We start from the raw sequence: 15816 nt of genomic DNA on the forward strand, positions 1-15816 counted from the left end.
TGCTGTCTTGTGGGTACAGTTTAGGCTCTGTTTTGACCTACAAGAAGAACCTTCAGACGATGACTGCCATCCATTCTTCAGCTTGGAAGAAGGTTCAAGTGTTGCTTCTGAAGCACCTCCATCTACCACCACAGGCCCTGCCATTTTCTCCCAGCTGCACAGGAAGCAGTGCCAGCTGCATGGGACTGAGGTGGTGGGATAGGGTTCAGGAACATCTAGTTCTAAACGTGTGGTCTCGGGATCCCACTTATAGCAATGATATGTTGAGCTGGCTTGTTTCCTAGGCTTGCTGATCTGTCATCTGATGGTCACTGGATTGTTAGTGGAGCCTCTCGCCATCACCTGACCCACTCTGCTCACCTTGCTTAGGTACTGTGCCCTGGTCAGAGAGGTCATATCCTTCTAGGATGTCCATTATGGATTTTATTCCTGTAGTCTGGACCCATAATAGCCCTGAATAACTTAGAAAGAAACCTGTCTTTCAGTCTCACTTGCAAAACGCGATCAATATTTCTGATTTCAGGGGTATTGCACATTGAGAGAGAAAATAAGTGAAAATATATTATTTCCAAGTCATAAATCATGAGATTTCCTGTCTTCCATTTAATCCAGTTTTTTTTGTCATCACGAGTGACTTGTTCATCAGATAGTTGTCTATGTTCTTGCAAACACTGAAGAGCTTATGTGCTCTTCTATGAAAAATAGTGTAAGAAAACTGAGTTAATAAAAAAGCTATTCTGAATAAAGTAATTTTTTGTTCTTTGGAACAGTGAAATTTATTATCAAAGATATCCATAAAAAGTCAGATTGTGGGGAAAAACCTAGTTGTTCACATGTGATGCCTGCTTTCCAAAAGCATGTCATCTTCCATTCCTTAAAAGCTAAACCCTGCATTCTGGTGTTAAGTATGAATTTATACCAAGTTGGAAGATACAAAGTAGTCTATTCATGTCCTTTTTCAGCATTGAGTCCCTAGTGAAGACTGTCGTCTGTATTGTTTAGTTTCTGGGTTTCAGATCTCTTACCCTCCAAATTTTAGTTCTTTCAGGAGAAAAGATAAAAACTGATTGCTGTAGAAACATTTTCATGTTAACATAAAACATAATTCAGTCCAAAAAAAGCCTTCCATCCCACTGCAGCACTAGCAGCCCAAATACCATAGAAGGCAGAATCTGAAAGGGCAGAGTAACCTTACTGAGAGGCGATGCTGTTCTTGTTGCTACTCTGAAGTTCTTAAAAATTGCCTAATCTTTGACATTTTAGGGAGCTTTTAGAAATAATATTATCAGGACTATTACCAAATGCTTATAGGCCACCAGCACAGCTGAATTCTATTTCGGATGCAGAAGATTTTGGTTTCCTTGGAGCTGGGATGGAAGCCAGGTGGTGGTTTCCTTACAGGCTGACATTTTCCTACCACCTTTCTGTGGTAAGATTGCTTGCCAGCTTGCAGTGTAAAACTGCAAAAATTGGATAATATTTCCCAGTGCTGCTGGACCTCCTTAACTTTATTTAAATTTATAAGAAACACAGAGGAGTATCAGATCATAAATGTCATCTTCTAGATCACTGTTTTGGTCTCCTCTCCTGCTTCTCGAGCCACTCAGCAGAATGCACCTTATATACTCATCTGGGATCACATTTTCAAGGTGTCTTTCAAAATATCTTTTTTTTTTTGTTTTCAATTTAAAGGTTTTAAACCTTAATTCCCCTTCTGCTTGTTCACTGCTGAGCTGTCCTCTCTTTACTCACACTGTGATCTGTCCCAAATTCAAACTAACAAATTAAATCAGCAATTTGGCAGAAGTGACATTGATGGATTTTTCACATGCACGATTCTCGGAATTCAAGTGTGTCTTTCACATGACATTCTTTGGTACTGCGTTCCCTGAAATTTTAAAGAAAAGGTGTATTGTTTCCATCTGAAATAAAAAAGAATCACTATAGTGCCTTGATGCCTGTTTAGAGGGATTTACCATTCCACAGAATCACAGAATCACAGAGTCCCAGGTTGGAAAGGACCTCAGGGATCATCTAGTCCAACATTTCTGAGAAGAGCACAGTCTAGACAAGATGGCCCAGCGCCCTGTCCAGATGACTCTTGAAGGTGTCCAACATGGCCGAGTCAACCACTTCCCTGGGGAGATTATTCCAGTGGTGACTGTCCTCACTGTGAGAAATTTTCCTCTGGTGTCCAATCAGAATCTCCCCAAGAGCAACTTGTGTCCATTCCTCCTTGTCCTCTCCATGCCACTCGTGTAAAAAGGGAGTCTCCATCTTCTTTGTAGCTACCCCTTAAGTACTGGTACATGGTGATGAGATCCCCTCTAGGCCTCTTTTTCTCAAGGCTGAACAAACCCAGTTCTGCCAGCCTATGCTCATATGGCAGGCTTCCCAGTCCCTTGATCATCTTGGTGGCCCTTCTCTGGACCCCTTCCAGTCTGTCCACATCCTTTTTGTATAGTGGGGACCAGAACTGTACACAGTATTCCAGGTGTGGCCTGACAAGCGCTGAGTAGAGTGGGATGATGACTTCTTTATCTCTGCTGGCGATGCCCTTTTGATGCAACCCAGCATCCTGTTGGCCTTCTTGGCCGCAGCAGCACACTGTTCATGATGAGCTTTCTGTCCACCAGGACCCCCAGGTCCCTTTCCACAGAGCTGCTCTCCAGCCAGGTGGATCCCAGCCTGTGCTGCACTCCTGGATTGTGTTTTCCCAGGTGCAAGACCTTACGCTTATCCTTGTTGAACTTCATAGGGTTCTTGCTGGCCCACTCTTCCAGCGTATCCAGGTCTCCCTGCAGAGCAGCTCTCCCTTCTGGAGTGTCTGCTTCCCCACTCAACTTGGTGTCATCAGCAAACTTCATCAGGCTACACTTGATGCCATTAGCCAGATCACTTATAAAGATATTGAATAACATTGGGTCCAATATCGATCCCTGGGGGACTCCAGTAGTGACAGGTTGTCACTTGGAAAAGGAGCTATTTATCACCACCCTTTGGCCTGTCATCCAGTTCCCCACCCACTGCACAGACCACTTGTCTAGGCCATAACGCATTAACTTCTCCAGCAGGAGACTGTGGGGGACTGTATCAAAGGCCTTGGAGAAGTGCAGGTAGACAATGTCTACTGCCCGCCCCATGTCAACCAGGCAAGTCACTTTGTCATAGAAGGCCACCAGGTTTGTCAAGCACGATCTGCCTTTAGTGAATCCATGTTGGCTTTTCGCAGTCACGTGCTTCATTTCACTTGTGATGGCCCTCAGGAGGATTTGTTCCATAACTTTCCCAGCGATTGAAGTAAGGCTGATGGACCTATAGTTACCCTGATCCTGTACTGCTTCCTGTACTGCCAGAAAATATTTCCTAATATGTAATGCAAATTCTTATTCTCATTATGTTTTTGTCTCATGGCATATAAGGCAGATATAAAGTAACTCTGAGCTTTGCAGTCAGTATACCTCTTAACCACTCAGGAATAAAATACACCGGGGTATGTCATGCATTAGTTTCTTCATTGATCAAAATAACATGTGGGATAAGGGATCTCTGCTCACAGGAAACCATTTGGATTTGCATGAGATTGGAGACATCTGAGACAGGATCAAGCTTAGCCATTCTGAGTGCATTTACACTAGCAGTTTAAAGTGTTGTATAGGTGCTTTTTTTGGTGTGAATCCCTTTATGATTTGCACTTTCAGTACTGTAGACGACAATTTTGTACAACCCTGGTATACAGAAACTGGATATTTTGTCTGAGCTGGACTGAGGAACTGAAAATTTCTGGCATGAAAATTCTCAGGCAGAGATGTAATTTTTTTTTTGTTTAAGTTTTAGCCATATCAGTTCTCAAATCAAGTTCATAGTGCCAATACAGCTGAAAGGGAGACACTGATGGCACGAACACTTTAAGCCAGTATTGCCACCAAAAAACTTACTCTTGCAAAACTACAGCCTCTCAAGTACTTATTCCCCTCTCCTCAGTTTATTGCGTTTTCCATCATAACTGCTAAATATTAGATGGAGAACACGTTTCATACTATCAAACCCAATTTCTCTCTCCAAGGAGCCAGCTTTTCTTGGTGCATTACTGTACTTTAGTACACAAACATGAATCATCAAAATTTCACTTTAATTTGTTGAATTGTAGTTTGGGAACTGAAGAAGCAGAGCCCAGTAAGCATTTTCAAAAGGTATAATATCAGTGTGCTGATATCTCTGACCTGAGTAGCTAGTCATTAGCTGGGATCTTGCCAGCTTGTTTTTCTTGGGAAAAGAAAGTGATAATACAAGCTGGGCATTTTTCTTGGTGCTGATTACTTACAGAAAGTGTACACAAGAGACCTGGCTCCTCCTGAGGCAGGAGGAAAAACAGTAGGTAGCTTCCCTGCTTATAATTTCCAAGCCTATTTCCAGCTATCTTACTCTACAAAGGAGCCTAACTGCTTCATCCATTTAACCTGAATGAAAGATGCCGAAGATGCTTTAACAAGATCTGTGATTGCCTGCAGATGAGAGCCAAGTTTGAAGGCAGCCTTCAGCACCTTCCCATGCAGAAACTCACCAGGGGCTGGCCAGGTGGGGCAGAAAAAGGGTCTGTCCAGGCATACACACAGAGGAGATTAAAAAATATTGTAACCTGGTCCCCAGCTGTCTTTAGCAAAAAACCCTGTACTGATGATTAAAGCTATATTAGAGAAAGACTGGCTCTATAGTCTCTTGGTTTAAGAAGAGCAAAAATTAAATTTAATTTCCATAGTTTCTGAATTTTGTTTAATGGGCCTTAAGAAGAAATTAAATATCACAGGGTTTTCAACACTTCATAGAAGGCAGATAATAACATAAACATTTTTTTTCCTCACAATACATTTTAAAAATAAATATTATACTTGCAAGTGACCTTCACTTCTCCAATTTTTGCTCATCAACATTGACATTTTTTAAATAGCCATTTATGAACCAGATGCTTATTTATCTTGAGTAATATGTTATAGGGTCAAATTTGGAAATTCAGCCCTTTTCAGGAAAGCATATGGCAAATATTAACTTCCTAGTGATATGTGGGATTAAATGCCTATTTATGGCTAAGCATATGCTCACGAATTTCCCTGAATGAGCATGTATACAGAACCACACTTATGCAATTTGCTGATTTAGGGTTCATGTCAAGAATGAACTCTGTCATATTAATGTCATATTATCAGTTGAAATGAACCTCTTTCTACCTTATAAATGTATTTTGATTTATTACAGTGAAAAAGATTTTAGGCAGACCTTACAAAACAACAACATTGCAAACTATTCTAAGGAAATGATAATGATAATGATGATAATGATGATAATAATTTCTTGATCCTATTCTGTGCCTGTGTTAATTATTACATTTTAAATAGAATCAGACTCCCAGAATCAGTTTGATGTTTCACACAGGAGAATCAGTGATTGGAGCACATGATTCATATTGACCACCATCTCTCCTTTCAAAAATCTGATTTCAGTCTCCAGACAATCTTGACCTTTCCTGGTTCTATCCATGGTATCCTTGTACCACTCATCAACACTGACTCATAAAACCCTCCTAGATCTGTCAATACCAATTCCATTTGCCTCTCTGAGTTTCTAGTCGAGAAACAAAATTGATGGTGCCCTTAGTACAAAGTGAACATAGGTAAGGTTAATTCTGACTTAGGAACATTTTAGACTTATTTTTCAGTTGTTCAAAATGTCTAGAGAAAATTTAGGACAATGACTAAGCAAGGTTGTGTTCTTCCTGGGAGGAATAAATTACAGAATAATTTTTCTTAATGCACATTGAAGTATTAAAATATTTTGTAAAAGAAATCACATGCAAAAATGAGGGGATGAATATTATTAACACCTATATGAGTCATATGCAAGCAATAGAACAGAACTTAATTTTGCCCACATAAATATTGCCACCACCTTCCTTTACAGTGATGAGTAGTTATTAGGCCAACCTCCAAAAACCTCCCCAGTAATGCAGAGTGTTAAAATGACAGTTCATGTGACTCATGCTATTTATTATTCACTACAATAATCTAGGCAATTTCTTGCTCTCTCTACCTCATACATACAGGGTCTAATTCAAAGCCCTGTAAAATCAGAAACAAGGGGAAATGGCACAGGGAGTCAGTAGCATAGCTGGAAATCAAACTCTGGAAAAACCAAAGTAAGAACCAATTTTCAGGTACTACCATCTTCTGACATTTTATTTTTTTCCCTGCAATAGAATAGCTAAAAGGTGAAATGTAGACACATATGGGAGTTACAGGACACCAGAGTGTATGACTTGGGTCTGAAGTAGGTACTTGATCTTTGTGAACTAGCACTTTTTTTTCACATAGATCTAGCCAGAAGTTTAGAAATTGATAACTTACTTTCTGTAAGCAGTTCATTAAACATGCTAGTAAACTAATTCAATGTGAAAAATAATGCAGTTTATACTATAAATCATACTTAAAAATTCCAGGTCAGCTCTAATCTTAAGCTCTATCCATTGTGGTTTCTTATTCTGACTGGTTGTTTTAAACCTTTTGATCAAATGATAAAATAAATCATGTTGATGACAGGGGGATGTTATACCTTAGAGAAAACAAAGCTGAGTACATAACGAGAACTACAGAATCATTACAGATGGAACTGCTAGGATTGAATTACCAGGCATAACAAGAACGAATACGGTATTAGTCTATCTATGGTATTAGTTGGGATAAGGCAAACATATTAGTGGCAGTAGTTATGGTATTGTAAAGAATTTTTATTAAGTCCTGAACAACAGTTATAACAAATTTCAAGGCAAAATCATAAAAAGGTTTCTCTAACATTATTATAAAAATATACTTGAATTCAACAGCCTTATAGGAAGAAAAAAAAAAGGTGATTTGCATAAAAGGGCCTTACTTAAAAAAAGTGTGGAAAAGAGTGACATTCTTGTAGCTGGCATGAAGACTTTTTCAAACATCAGAGTGGAAATGCATGGAAGTGGTGAGTAAATATGTATTGCTTATCAAAAGAAAAGATTCTGAAAGGACTGCATAAAATCAAAATGATAAGCAAAGTTCTAGCATCATTAACCACAGAGGCTGTTAGAAGTAAAAGGCATGCTTAAAAGACTTGCCCAAATGAGAAAATCAGAAAGCAGCAGAAATACTCTCTTGTTAAACATAAGGCCAAAAGTTATTTTGAGGTAGAACTTGCTAAAAACATTAACAAATACTAAAAAGTTGTTCAAAAACAACAAATGCAGAGATTTTGCCAGCTTGTACTGCTGATTCCTAGTTGAGCTATACAGAAACGCAAAAATAAGGCCCTAGCAAGAAAGCTAAATGAAACCCTTGTGCTAGCATTTGCTACAAAAGACACCAAAGGAGGTTCCCACACTGAAACTCATCTTCACAGGGGTTGAATTTAAGGAATTGTTTCAAATCAAAGTTTCATTAAAAGAGTCTTAAGTGCAAACTGATAAAATCGATAATAAACTGCAGGGCCAGATATTTTTACCTGAAGAGTTCTAAGGAAACTGAAGTAAGAATTTTCCAAACTTATCATTACGGTATAACTTGTTATAGAGGAACAGAGTTGGAAAATGTAAGATGCTTTTCAATTTTTTTTTAAACAGCAACAACAAGAAGACACTTCTAACTCTTCATAAGATCTGTTTCCACACTGGAAATCTTTTAAAGCTATAAAACAAATTGTAGCAGAAAACAGAGAGAATAGGAAACACACAGTTAAATTATATAATTGAGAACATGCTTTTCTTTTTTTTTGTTTCCCTAAGGACAAGTCACTGATTCGTGAATCTTAGCATTATTTGAGGTAAGGAATTAGTTAAAGGGGAGGAATTCAGGAGATCTGGATTTAAAATAATCTTTTCACTTACCAAAGACTTAAGGAAATTAAGCTGTAAGTAGACAAAAAAGACTGTCCCCTTCTGGGTCAAAAATGGGATAATGAACAAGATAAAACAATGTAAGCGGTGAGATTCATAGTGTCAGAGAGTTTGCAGGTGTTCCTAGGATCCAATGTTGGAGCCTTTGCTGTTTGCTGTACTCACAAATTAGCTGGAAAAGAGGTTTAATAAGGAGGTGAGAAAGGAATGGGAGGGAGGAACCCAGAAAACTTTATTAAACAACTTATAGTGTACCAAATGGTATACCCACATTGTGGTCTACGTAGTTCTAATCATAGCACCTGAACATGGATACTGTTGATCCAGAAGAGATTAAAAAAAAGGTTGGAAAATGTGATCAGGAAAACAAAATAGCCTAAAATTCTTTGGCTTTGAAAACTCTAAAAAGTTACTGCTTACTGGAGAAGGTGAGGGTATTCAGAAGATGGCACTGTATGAAATTATTAAGTAGTAGGTTTATCAGAAACAAGCAGAAAAAGAGCGTTTTTCCACAGAAAACATTGTTAAGCAAATGAACTCAAAGGTTTGGATACTGAAAATATAAATAGGCTCAGAAAGGAACTAAACAAATTCACAAAGAGCAACCCATCAAGGCGCATTAAAAATAAATGTCTAGATTGCATCAAGATTGAACCTTTGGATCAGGGACATCCGAAAGCATTCATTGCTGGATGGTGGGATGACATACCAGTGAATTTCCAGCATATGCTGTCTAGTACTTCCACTTTTTGGTAAACCTATGTCTCTGGTCAGTGAATATTTTATCCGGCCATGTATGGCTATTTATGTATTTTTAGCCTACTGTTTCCTAGTGGATTTTTTTGCCTAGTCAGGTTGTGTAATGGTAATACATTTTGTCTTGATAAAAGATGGAGTATATTTTAAGAAATCACTTTCATGACATTATGAATAATTGTGATATTCCTATCTATAACAATTACCCATGACGAATATCTATTAAAGGTCCCTTTTAAGTTATGATCCGGTTTGTATAAATTTTTACATGAAGTTCTATCTGTCTTCAGGTCAAGGTCTTCCTTAATTATTTACATTTAATGTGGGGACTTCATCAATGTCATTTTTTTCTCCTGGTCACTGCCAACTCGATTTGATCTCACAAAATGAATTTGTGGCATTTAGATTATATCAAATGGTAGTAGAGTGTGAAATCTAAGCCAGTATATCTCATGACATTTCTTTCATTCTTTTACCATTTATTGTTTTAATGAACCACTTTCAAAAGTCCAGATGCCAGTTTTATCTTTTTTTTATTTTATTTTTTTTCTGTATTACAACTGACCTTCTAACACTGCTTTCTCTTTTACAAGCATTCTCAGCTGAGCATTCACTCTAGGGGAGAGGTATGGAATTTTTATTTTTGCATATTCAAATTGTATAACCTGACATGAATTTAGAAGCAGTTCAAAGGGAGCGGGGGAGGATGTGGACTTTGCAGCATTCTTAGCTGCGGATCTACTTTAGGTACAAAATTTTCTGTTCAAATCTCAGTTTTTGCACAGACCTATTGTATGAAGCAGATTTATGTGGCTCAAGTTCCCAAGTATTTTGTAGGAAATGAAAGCTAAATTTCACGCTCAAATTCCTGGTATGTAAGACTTTGTTAATAAGATCGTTTCCCGCTAACTTGAATGGAAAATAATAAAAATTACAAAATAGCTAATAGCTAAATACAGAATAAAATAATTAACTAAACAACTTGAAAACATGCATTAAAAAATTTGTGGTAATGAACATATTTTAGGATGGATAACACTATGTTAACATTTACCTTACAAAATAGATATATCCCTCATGTGCAGCCGTTCAGCTGTTACCTGTGGAAAGGTTGCTCAACTCTACAGTAATACATACATTAGAGTATTCTGTTTAAAAAAATTGTTGATACTAATCACATTCAGGGTGATTATTTTAACCATCAATCCTGAGCAAAAGAAGTTTGTAAGTTATAAATAAAGGTAAATTAGTACAGAGAAGATGTACAGGAAGGTCTGGCTGGAGAGATATGGAGAAGATTATAACAATTACTATTATGGATGGTGGGAGGTGGCTGTATCCATAATATTTCTGTCACCTTAATGAGACTGGAAAAATAAATTATGCAGCTATTTACTCCTGGTAAATAAAAAAACCCTAACAATACTGTAAGGGAAAACAGCAGCAAAACTTTGTAGTAAGCACATCTGTGAATTTGGGAAATCTGGGTTCCTTCAGGAACAGTTGAAATATAGGGGGCATATGACAAAATAGAGCCTAAAATTTGAGGACTGTGACTTACAGAAAGGAATGGGTTTATCTTGGATGTGCTGGTAGATCTCACATCTTGCTACTAGGCCTATTAGTAGGCTTCTCTCCACCTTTGCAAATGCATCTTACCCATTTGCAGGGAAACTCAAATCTCTGTAATATGTAGGCTACCATTTAAAAATAAATCAGTGCACTGATAATGGTTTCTTTTAATGCAACAAGCTTTGAAATGTTGTAGCACTACCGCTGCTACATGAACACTGAGGCTGGAAACCCCTGAAAGAAGAGATGACCCAGACCATTACCTGATGCTAAATCATCCACTGATCACTCATCACAAGTGTTCTGAATGGCATCATTTGAACTCCATACCATAGCAACTGGGGTTTGCATTTCTAGCACAAAAAGTTATATTTGTAAACTCTGAAATAAATCTGAGTTGAGCAAGGGCTGGAAAGAAGGTGTCACTTCCCAGGTGAGTGCAAGAAAAGATCTTTGTGAGATGAATTGGCTGCATCTGAGAATCCAGGTTTTGCAAAGGTGTTTCCCTGCAATGCAAACCAAGGAAAGAGTCACAAAGATTGTTTGGCACCTCGGCCACAGCTTTCTTCATAATAATTAATTTCTGTGTCTCTTAGTTTATGTACGTGCTTGTATGCATCATGTTTTAAGTCCTTGTCATGGTTTTAGCTGGGATAGAGTTAATTTTCTTCACTGTAGCTGGTATAGCGCTGTGCTTTGGACTTAATGTGAGAATAATGTTGATAACACACTGATGTTTTGGTTGTTGCTGGGTAGTGCTTATACCAGTCAAGGACTTTTCCAGCTTCCCATGCTCTGCTGGGTGCACAAGAAGCCAGGAGGGGAGGGGGCACAGCCAAGAGAGCAGATTCAAACTGGCCAAAGGGATATTCCATATCATGTAATGTCATGCCCAGTATATTAACTGGGAGGGGCTGGCCGGGGGGAGCTGGCAGCAATCACAGCTTGGGGACCGGCAGCATCAGTTGGCAGGTGGTGAACGGTTGTATTGCTTGTGGGTTTTAGTTTTTTTCCTTCCTTTTCCTTTTTATTATATTATTATTATTATTATCATTATCATTATTATTATCATTACTATTTTATTTTAATTATTAAACTGTTCTTATCTCAACCCACAAGTTTTTTTCCTTTTGCTCTTCCAATTCTCTTCCCCATCCCACAGGGGTGGAAGGAGTGAGTGAGCATTTGTGTGGTATTTAGTTGCTGACTCGGGCTGAACCGTGACAGCCCTATATAAGCTTAGTGGCCTAGTTTGGAGCTATGGATTTTATGACATATAGTGACAGCAAAAGCTCAGATCTGAAATATGTAAGTCTTCCTATAGATCTAGGTTTTGATCAGAGAGACCTAATGGAGGAAATACAGGAAAGTATGTATGCAGATGATGTTGTACATAAGATCTCATCTAACAGGAGAAGCTGCCTGTTTCTACCCAGAGATGTGTCTGATAAGAGTCACCCTGGAAGCTGAAAAACATCAGATAAAAGCCTAGTCTGTAACTCGACGTGTCTTAAATCAGACACCTTTAGAGAAGTGTTGCAGGCAGTGAACAAATTTTATGAGCCAGACCATTGTTATCCTTCTGTTTAACACTGGTAAATATAGGAGGGTCCCTCCACATGTGAACATAACTTATTTCTCTCCAAGTATGTTGACTTCATCTTTTCCATTTAAAGTATCTTGTCTATGATGATGTGTTCAAGGTTTACTATAACTAAGTACAGTCATAAAAGCTTTTCCATCCTTTCATGAGTAAAAGTTACAGCTGAAACTGACTTTTGTGTTTAACAAATGCCATGTTCCTGAGTGGTGAGAGGTGGCCTTCAGGGAATGTAAGCAAAAGATTCAAAAGAAGAAGGAGCTGTAATCTGTCTTCTTCTTGACAATAGGTGAATAGGTGACTTAGAAATACAAATTATAAAGCCTGCAATTCAGCGTCGTAACTTGCTCATTTAAGTGAATTAATGCATTTTGAAGAATAAAAATATTTGAAGTGTTGGCATGGAGGGAACGTTACTGGATACTAAACAAGGAAATATTTGACCTGTCTACAGGCTATGAAAGGACACTTTTGCTACATTTTCTGTGATGCAAATTTAAGTCTCAGAATAACACAGCTGATTTTCAGTGTTGTGTTTTTGAACCTGTTTCCTAAATCTTTGACAATGACTGGTCACATGGAAGTATGCATAATCTGACTGATTATCTGGTCAATGAAATTGTAGACTATACATTTAAAAGAAAACTGGACCTCAGGCTGCCTGCAGATCTCAGTTTAGAAACAGAAGTGTAAAAAAAAAGTTTGTAAATATAAATCACAGTCTGAGAGAGGAGAAACTGTGGGAGTTGGACATCAAACCGTATAACACCAGATTTCCTAGGCCAACGTGTTAGAATGGATATTTACATATAAAGATCTCAATTTTCAGCTCTACTGTAGTGTGCTTTTCAACAGCAGTCAGTGCCTGAGTTATGGCTGTTATGATTACATGGAATTAGGAGAGATTAAATGAAGTTAAAATTTAAGGATAAAAAACCCACAGCATTATTTTATATAAAATGTCACCAATCCAAAAAATAAAGAAAAGCCATCATCGGGGTAAAGATATGAGATAGGATTCAGAAATTGTGCTTTATAAAGTCCCAAACTTAGAAGGAAGAGAGTTAGCACTGATAAATAATTTTTCATTTATCTTAGATGCCATCTGAGAAGCTACTCTACATACTGTTCACTGTGTGCACAGATTTACCGTGCCTTCTGTACTATGTGACACATTTACTCAGTGGCCCCTACTAAAGGTTAACAGCTTGGTCACAGTCTTCATATTAAATATGGTGCAAACACTAACTTGTTATTCATGGGTCATGAGAGAGTCTCAGGGCCACATTTTTACAGACTTCTAAATATTGTCTTTAAATTTATGCCTGTTAGGCTGCAGGTGCCCAGCTCCAGCTTCACCAAAGACTAGAGACCACAAATTAAAAAGAAATTGCACACCTTTTAAAAAAAGTTGTCCTCCAAACAAAGATCAAAAGACATAAATGAATTGTCCTATTCAAAATAATATGGACGTATGAGAGTTTGGGGAATTCCTCTTGATTTTCGTGCCATCTTTCTTCTTTATTTTTACAAGGCAACTGCCTGAAGACAAGATTGTAACTGTCTACTCTGATTCTTCTTCTTGTGCAATTATTAACACTGGCTAATACAAGCCATTCTCTCACACAGTGGTCTGTCAATCAAAATGGAAGCTGAAAGTCAGAAACAACTACAAAATGCATGTCTGGTCATAAGTGATTCATCAGACTAAACTACTAGCTTCAAATGTTTCTTGCCACAGGCAGGGCCAATGAAGCCTTTCTGGGCCAGCCATACTGCTTGGAACATACATGTGGCAGTGTGGCTGTGCAGAGCAGCCACGGGCAGTCAGGAATAAAGATCCTGCAATGAAAATCTACAGCTTTGGCCCACATGGCTGGCAAATTTTCCTGGGTTTTTGTTGCAAATCCTCTCATTTCCACTGCCTTTCTTCCAGTTCTCCTAGATCCTTCCATGCACTCTACATGTTTAATCCTGCAAACAAGAGCCCATGCCAGATGGCTGCTGCTTCTTGAAAGTGAGATTCACTACTGCCTGCCCCTCAGCATAACACTCGCACACGTCTTTATTTCCCCTGCCAGCATTCACAAAATGTGCAAAGTTCAGTACATCTGCAATCTCCACCTTAATTTAATCTTGACCAAAACTGTTTGGGAGGTTCAGAAGTTGTGAAGATCACTTGGCAAAGAGGAAGCCATTGCTTTTTACCTCATGGAGGTCCCACATTCCAAGCCCAGTCTTTCTGGCAGAGCTCTTTTTATAGCTCCATTCTCCAGTGAGTAGATTCAGGCAAGAATTAATACAAGAGTGTAAGGAGAGTTTAATTTGAGAGGTAAAGAGGATTCAGAGTAGCATGAAGAATACAGCCGCTTTGATAAAACCAAAAGGTCTTCCTAGCCATGACATCCTACGAATGTATGTCTTCAAGTTTCTAAGGAGAAATTTATTCTTTTGTTAGATCAATAAATACAACTGGCAAAAAGGAAGCTGTTTAGGGCATACTTTTATAGGTCTGAAATACAAAGAGTGGACTTCATAACTAAATACAGGCTGAGAATGATTACTTGTAATTCAATTTGATGCTACCCAATTTTAAGCAATGGGAATTTTGCTTCCTTAGTGAAGTGGGGAAGAAGGAACTATTTGATTTTTCTGCATAGTAAGGTATACCAAATAGTGTCAGAATACACTGGAGCAGAAAATGACAGTCCTGTCTGCTCCAAAGCTTGTAATTTTTCCAACTATATCAATTACCCTAACAGAAGCTATACATTCTAGCGCAATGTAAGAATTATAATACAATGAAGGGTATCACCAAAACAAGTTCACAGCTTAACACAGACATTTCTTCAATCTGTCACACCCATTGAAATTTGTGTTAATGACGCTTAAAACTTGCACCTCACTTATTATCTCCATAATAATTTAATTAGATGCTGTTTGTGACAATAGTTGGTGAGGCATTTAAACTCAAGAGGAAACGGTGGTGGTTTTAGGTGGAAATATGAAATTAAAAAGCCACTGTAGCTTTGCAGAGGAACAGTCGAAACCATAGTCTGTGGATATGCGCTGGATATTCCAGCCACAGTGTCTGAGCATAATTAGCTACCTGACACAAAATAGGTCATCTATGTCAGCCAGGCAGTAGTTTCAGGATCCTGTTTCAAGGCTAAAGTAGACTGCAGAACAAAGCGAGGATATAGACCTATAGTTAATTTTCATCACGATACACTATTCGGGTCCAGGCAGAAGGAGCAGACTCCTCACTAAGTTTTAGCTGGCAGCAATTACAGTTTCCTGCCCGCTCAGACAATAACTCTGTATTCCTCCCGGATGATCTGACCCTGCTTCCACATCTTGTATGCTTGCTTATAATGTTTCACTTCAGTCAGGAGCTCCTTGTTCATCCCCACAAGCCTTTGTTGCTAGATTCCCTGCTCATTAGGACAAATTGTTCCTGAGCCTGGAGGAGACATCTTTGAAAACCAACCAGCTTTCCTGAAGCCCCCTTCTTTCTGAGACTATATATCATGGTGTTCTTCTAAGAAGATCCATGAAGACTGCTCTCCTGAAGTCCAGAGCTGTGATTATGCTTTTTGCCCTCTTAGGATCCTGAACTCCACCATCTCATGGTCACTGCAGCCCAGGCCATGCTCAGCCTCCATGTGCTCAACCAGTTCTTCCTTGTTCATAAGTATGCAGTTTAACAGAGCACCTCCCCTCACCAACTTCTTAATCACCTTTGTCAGGAAGTTACCATCAATGCACTCCAGAGACCTCCTGATTGCCTGTGCCCTGCTGTGTTGTCTTTCCAGCTGGTATTGGAGTGGTTAAAGTGCACCATGAGAACCAGAGCCTGTGAGAAAGAGGCTTTCTCCAGCTGTCTGATGGCCTTATCTTCTTATTCCTGATCAGGAGGTCTGTAGCAGATGCCCTCAACAATGGGATCACTCTCATCCAGCTCATCACCAGTCCC

Source organism: Phalacrocorax carbo, chromosome 2 (genome assembly GCF_963921805.1).
Source record: "Phalacrocorax carbo chromosome 2, bPhaCar2.1, whole genome shotgun sequence".
In the NCBI taxonomy this organism is placed as follows: domain Eukaryota; kingdom Metazoa; phylum Chordata; class Aves; order Suliformes; family Phalacrocoracidae; genus Phalacrocorax; species Phalacrocorax carbo.